This window comes from Schistocerca piceifrons, chromosome 6, assembly GCF_021461385.2.
Source record: "Schistocerca piceifrons isolate TAMUIC-IGC-003096 chromosome 6, iqSchPice1.1, whole genome shotgun sequence".
Classification (NCBI taxonomy): Eukaryota; Metazoa; Arthropoda; class Insecta; order Orthoptera; family Acrididae; genus Schistocerca; species Schistocerca piceifrons.
In genome coordinates this window covers 570,867,351-570,874,178 of record NC_060143.1, presented here as the reverse complement: position 1 = coordinate 570,874,178, position 6,828 = coordinate 570,867,351, and the positions used below count along the sequence as shown (strand labels likewise).

The 6,828-nt window shown below is 46.6% G+C and overlaps 1 non-coding gene across 1 annotated transcript; it reads right to left on the bottom strand.

Annotated features, from left to right (window-relative positions):
• Positions 1 to 2,863: 2,863 nt before the first annotated feature.
• Positions 2,864 to 2,936, bottom strand: Trnaa-agc. Its single transcript has one exon. It is a non-coding gene; the product is annotated as a tRNA-Ala (tRNA).
• Between the last annotated feature and the right edge of the window lie 3,892 nt (positions 2,937 to 6,828).

Here is a 6,828-nt window from a genome sequence, read left to right as displayed (position 1 = left end):
GCGTGAGCGGAAGACGGCCTAACGGTGTGCGGGACCGTAGCCCAGCTTCATGGAGACGGTTGCGAATGGTCCTCGCCGATACCCCAGGAGCAACAGTGTCCCTAATTTGCTGGGAAGTGGCGGTGCGCTCCCCTACGGCACTGCGTAGGATCCTACGGTCTTGGCGTGCATCCGTGCGTCGCTGCGGTCCGGTCCCACGTCGACGGGCACGTGCACCTTCCGCCGACCACTGGCGACAACATCGATGTTCTGTGGAGACCTCACGCCCCACGTGTTGAGCAATTCGGCGGTACGTCCACCCGGCCTCCCGCATGCCCACCATACGCCCTCGCTCAAAGTCCGTCAACTGCACATACGGTTCACGTCCACGCTGTCGCGGCATGCTACCAGTGTTAAAGACTGCGATGGAGCTCTGTATGCCACGGCAAACTGGCTGACAGTGACGGCGGCGGTGCACAAATGCTGCGCAGCTAGCGCCATTCGACGGCCAACACCGCGGTTCCTGGTGTGTCCGCTGTGCCGTGCGTGTGATCATTGCTTGTACAGCCCTCTCGCAGTGTCCGGAGCAAGTATGGTGGGTCTGACACACCGGTGTCAATGTGTTCTTTTTTCCATTTCCAGGAGTGTATCTGGGAGTATGCGTACGGAATGATTTGAAGTGGAATGATCATATAAAATTAATTGTTGGTAAGGCTGGTGCCAGGCTGAGATTCATTGGGAGAGACTTTAGAAAATGTAGTCCACCAACAGAGGAGGTGGCTTACAAAACATTCGTTCGACCTATACTTGAGTATTGCTTACCAGTGTGGGATCCGTGCCAGGTCGGGTTGACAGAGCAGATAGAGAAGATCCAAAGAAGAGCCGCGCGTTTCGTCACAGGGTTATTTGGTAAGCGTGATAGCGTTACGGAGATGTTTAGCAAACTCAAGTGGCAGACTCTGCAAGTGAGGCGCTCTGCATCGCGGTGTAGCTAGCTGTTCAGGTTTCGAGAGGGTGCGTTTCTGGATGAGGTATCGAATATATTGCTTCCCCCTACTTATACGTTCCGAGGAGATCACGAATGTAAAATTAGAGAGATTGGAGCGCGCACGGAGGATTTCTCGCAGTCGTTCTTCCCGCGAGCCATACGCGACTGGAACAGGAAAGGGAGGTAATGACAGTGGCACGTAAAGTGCCCTCCGCCACACACTGTTGGGTGGATTGGCGAGTATAAATGTAGATGTAGATGTAGACGGCTGTGAAATGCTCTGCAACTAGCCGAACATAACCGTTTCCAGAAAATGATAGGTTCAGTTGGACCCAGACCACTATGAAACCACCAACAGCTCTCTCTGTGCCTTGTTGACAACTTGGGTCCATGGCTTCGTGTGGCACACTCGAATCCCACCATCATCTCTTACCAACTGAAATCGGGACTCATCTGACCAAGGCACGGTTTTCCAATGGTCTAGGGTATAACCGATATGGTCACGAGTCCAGCAGACGCGCTGCAGGCGATGTGGTGGTGTTAGCAAAGACACTCGCTTCGGTCGTGTGCTGCCACGGCCCATTAACGCCAAATTTCGACGCAGTGTACGAACGGATACCTTCGTCATACGACCCAAATTGATTTCTGCGACTATTTCATGTAGTGGTGCTCGTCTATTAGCACTGACAGCTCTACAAAAACACTGCTACTCTCGGTCGTTAAGTGAAGACCACTGGCCACTGCGTTGTCCGTGGCGAGAGGCATTGTCTGAAATTTGGTATTCTCGGCGCACGCTTGACACTGTGGATCTCGTAATATGGAATTCCCCAACGATTTCCGATATGGAATGTCCCATGCGTCTACCATTCCGTGTTCAATGTCTGTTATTCCGCGTCATGCGGTGATAATTATGTCGGAAACACTTTCATATGAATCACCTTATTGCAAGTGATTACTCTGCCAGTCCGCTACCATTTTATACTTTGTGTACGCGATACCACCGCCATCTGTACACACGCATATCGCTACCCCATGACTTTTGTCAGTTCAGTGTGTATTGTAAGTCTAGTGCCGAAGACCATGAGCTTTGTATTTCGTTTCTGCTGGAATGAATCTAAAACGTTCATTGTTGCATTTTCTTGTTCCATTTTTATTTAGTTTTATATTTCGTGGATCATTTGTTCGATTAATCATAATGTGTGGAACGAATCATTATACGAGGGTTGCCTAGGAAGTAATGCACCGCTTTTTTTCTCTCAGCCGAAATCAAAGCTACGAATGTAGAACGTTACGTATGTACTCTTTGAGGTGTCCTGAGTGAGGCCGCCAAGTTTCCGTCACTTCCGAGAGATAGCGTAGCTGCAGAACAGTCTCAAAATGGCGTCTGTAGGTGATGTACCTTACAAGCAACTTGCCGTCGTTGAATTTCTCACTGCAGAGGAAGAAACTGTAGAGAATATTCACGAACGTTTGTGCAAAATCTATGGAGCATCTGCTGTCGACAGAAGTACAGTTAGTCGCTGGGCACGGAGGGTGAGGTCATCAGAAGGCGGTTCGGCGGAGCTCCACGATTTGCAGCGGTCGGGGAGACCATCCACGCTTGTCACACCTGACATGAAGCAGTGAGCTGATGTCGTTATTCGCGAGGACAGACGCATTACCACTCGGCAGTTGGCGCTGCGTCTGTCAATCAGCAAAGGAAGTTAACGAAGTGAAGCACTGAAGGACAAGGATTGATACCGACATGGCATACACGCCCTTGTTTCGCGTTGGAGGAAGGCCACAGAACAGGATGGAGGTTGCGTGGGAAAATAGCGTGTGTAGATGTAACATCATTCTTTCGTGTGCGTAATTCTCATTATAATGATCGAAGCAGACGAAATGAATTAAAATCTGTGCTGCGGCCGGGGCTCGAACCCGGGTCTTCTTGATGGCTAGGCAGAAATGCTAACCATTACACTACCACAGCACAATGGCCAACATTGCTGCACAAACTACCTAAGCTGAGTGCCCCCCCCCCCCCCCCAAACACAAATTTCAATTCATTTTCCCTTATATATTGTCACTACTGACAGGGCTCTCCGATATTTGCAAGCACCCCCGCATTGTACGTAATGGGTCGTCTCTGTACCATTGGCGATCTTATAGATCTTATAATTAAATATTTCCCTGAGACATTTAAGTCTCTTTTTATTATCTACCATAATTGCTGGGGTGTTTGCGAATATCGGAGAGCCCTGGCAGTAGTGACAATATATAAGGCAAATGAATTGAAGTTTGTGTTGGGGAGGGCACACAGCTTAGGAAGTTCGTGCGCCAATGTTGACCATTGTGCAGTGGTAGTGTAATGGTTAGCATTTCTGCCTCGCAAGCAGGAAGACCCGAGTTCGAGTCCCCGCCGGCACGGTAGCTCAGCGTGTTCGGTCAGAGGGTTAGTTACCCTCTGTAATTAAAAAAACTGAGTGAACTGATCAACGAACAACCTGAACGGGTGTCTTGTGACGTCCGCCCCGAACATATACAACGAAAGAAGTAGAACAAAATGAGATCAACAAAGAATTAAAAAAAAAGTCCCGGCCGCAGCACAAATTCTAATTCATTTCCTGCATCGATAATTATCGTAGATGATAAAAAGGGACTTAAATGTCTCAAGGAAACATTTAATTATACGATCTATAATTCTCATTATGTTCAATAAAGAATTGTTGAAGAAAAAATTGCGGTGCATTACTTTCTGGGCAGCCTTCGTACAATCAAATGGTCACGTATTACGTCTATAAGTTTTCCATTTAAAAAAAAAATACAGATTTCAATTACTAATTCGTACATTTTACATATTACATAGACAGAAATTCCTCTTTAGAACTCAAGGGTTTTGCTAGGAGAAACTTTTCCAGTTTGTTTTCAGATTTGACTGGCTACTACGCCCTCTTGTTCGATTGGGTGTTGGTACATACCAGTGTCCCATCCTTCCCACTGGGAGAAGTAGCAGAAAATTTAGATCTATCCTGGTCCCAAGGGCAGCTATTGAAATAAAAGTCCATCTAGACAGAGCCCCACATGCCTACGCAAGCCTTATACACAGAGGTGTGGGAGGTTCCCCAGAAGTTGTCCACTGACGACTGTTCCACCTCAACAGCCAAGCTTCTCATCAGCGCCCAACACACCTTGAGATTGAATGTTTATTATGGAGGTTCTTACCATCCTTGCGATCCGGGCAGTCAAGCCAAGACCACGTTCCCTGTGACACACAACGTTCTACCGCAGCAGCGTTCTGCACCCCTTTCTGTTTTCAAGAGAACTTCAGTGTGGAACAATGAATGTTACCGATGACATATTGTTACCGAAAACCGTTTTTGCTACCTTATATGCTTCTTTGGCCACATCATTCTTCGTGAGAACAGTTAACTAAATTCCAGGGAGTAATTGTCGGTTTGTGCTGAGAGTTTGACTGCCGTTCGCCTCGCTAAATTCGAGTCGCGACGGCTCTGCGTGGAGCAGCCACCTCCTGACCTCACGAAAGCGGGTCGCCATCGATTGTGCGGGACCCGCGACCCGATGCACTCCCAGGAGCTGGGCGCCGGCCAGGCACGGCCTGGGACCTGCAGCGGCTGCTGGTCTAGTTTTCAGACAGGCGAGGGTCCGCGAATAACCACACCCAACTGTCGTTCTGGTGGGGTTTAGGGGAGGAAGCTCCACACTTGCTCGAGAACTTTGTAATGCTAGGAAAGTTTCGCATCTTTTTCTTTGCAGTGTTGTGTAAGGTGTCAGGCAAATCCAACACCTTCCATGAAAACCCTGACATAATAGCAAATCCGGCAGTATGTCACACAGCTCCGAATAAATCCTGACATTAAATTAACCAAAGTAATACGATCAACGAGTGAGCAAATGGAATACCACAGACTAACACAAGAACGCCTAAATGCATGTCATACCTTCCTGAGTCGAAACAAGGCCCCCGGAGTGGACTACATTCTATTAGAACTAGTGACGGCCTTGGGAGAGCCAGTCCTGACAAAACTCTACCATCTCGTGAGCAAGATGTATGAGAAAGGCGAAATACCTTCAGACTTCAAGAAGAATATAATAATTCCAATCCCAAAGAAAGCAGGTGTTGACAGATGTGAAAATTACCGAACTATCAATTTAATAAGTCACAGCTGCAAAATACTAACGCGAATTCTTTACAGACGAATGGAAAAACTAGTGGAAGCCGACCTCGGGGAAGATCAGTTTGGATTCCGTAGAAATGTTGGAACACGTGAGGCAGTACTGACCCTGCGACTTATCTTAGAAACTAGATTAAGGAAGGGCAAACTTACGTTTCTAGCATTTGTAGACTTAGAGAAAGCTTTTGACAATGTTGACTGGAATACTCTCTTTCAAATTCTGAAGGTGGCAGGGGTAAAATACAGGGAGCGAAAGGCTATTTACAATTTGTACAGAAACCAGATGGCAGTTATAAGAGTCGAGGGACATGAAAGGGAAGCAGTGGTTGGGAAGGGAGTAAGACAGGGTTGTAGCCTCTCCCCGATGTTATTCAATCTGTATATTGAGCAAGCAGTGAAGGAAACAAAAGAAAAATTCGGAGTAGGTATTAAAATGCATGGAGAAGAAATAAAAACTTTGAGGTTCGCCGATGACATTGTAATTCTGTCAGAGACAGCAAAGGACTTGGAAGAGCAGTTCAACGGAATGGATAGTGTCTTGAAAGGAGGGTGTAGGGTGAAAATCAACAAAAGCAAAACGAGGTGAATGGAATGTAGTCGAATTAAGTCAGGCCGTTGAGGGAATTAGATTAGGAAATGAGACACTTAAAGTATTAAAGGAGTTTTGCTATTTGGGGAGCAAAATAACTGATGATGGTCGAAGTAGAGAGGATATAAATGGTAGACTGGCAATGGCAAGGAAAGCGTTTCTGAAGAATAGAAATTTGTTAACATCGACTATAGATTTAAGTGTCAGGAAGTCATTTGTGAAAGTATTTGTATGGAGTGTAGCCATGTACGGAAGTGAAACATGGACGATAAATAGTTTGGATAAGAAGAGAATAGAAGCTTTCAAAATGTGGTGCTACAGAAGAATGCTGAAGATTAGATGGGTAGATCACATAACTAATGAGGAAGTATTGAATAGGATTGGGGAGAAGAGAAGTTTGTGGTACAACTTGACCAGAAGAAGGGATCGGTTGGTAGGACATGTTCTGAGGCGTCAAGGGATCACCAGTTCAGCATTGGAGGGCAGCGTGGAGGGTAAAAATCGTAGAGGGAGACCAAGGGATGAATACACTAAGCAGATTCAGAAGGAAGTAGGTTGCAGTAGGGACTGAGAGATGAAGAAGCTTGCGCAGGACAGAGTAGCATGGAGAGCTGCATCAAACCAGTCTCAAGACTGAAGACCACAACAACACAAGATTCTTTTACAGGGAGTGCAGTGGAGCTGACGCTGAAATCATTAAGTATTTGATTATATCATCGCTAGTGTCACTGAACTCTTCTGTACTCTACATGTCATGTGTGGTCTGGCGTCTCCTTACCAGCAACAAGTCCCAGGTTCAAACTAGTCAATTCCCTAAAAAACACGCTCAGAGCGTTGTTGCGCGAAAGTGGTAGGGAGACACGACTTAGAACAAACAGACACCACGCAGAATGTTACAGTTGTGAAGGGCTATAGCTCGATAATAACTGGAGTGTAAACTGCATTACGCAACTTCTCAGTCCGCTAGTTTGAGAGAAAAGCGGTGCTTTAGTGGAGGTTTGGAACAGAAAGGCAACGACGCAAAACCTGTAAATGTGTATGGCAAAAATCTGCACTCCACTTATTCTGAAGAGGTAAAGAAACTGGTATATCTGCCTGAT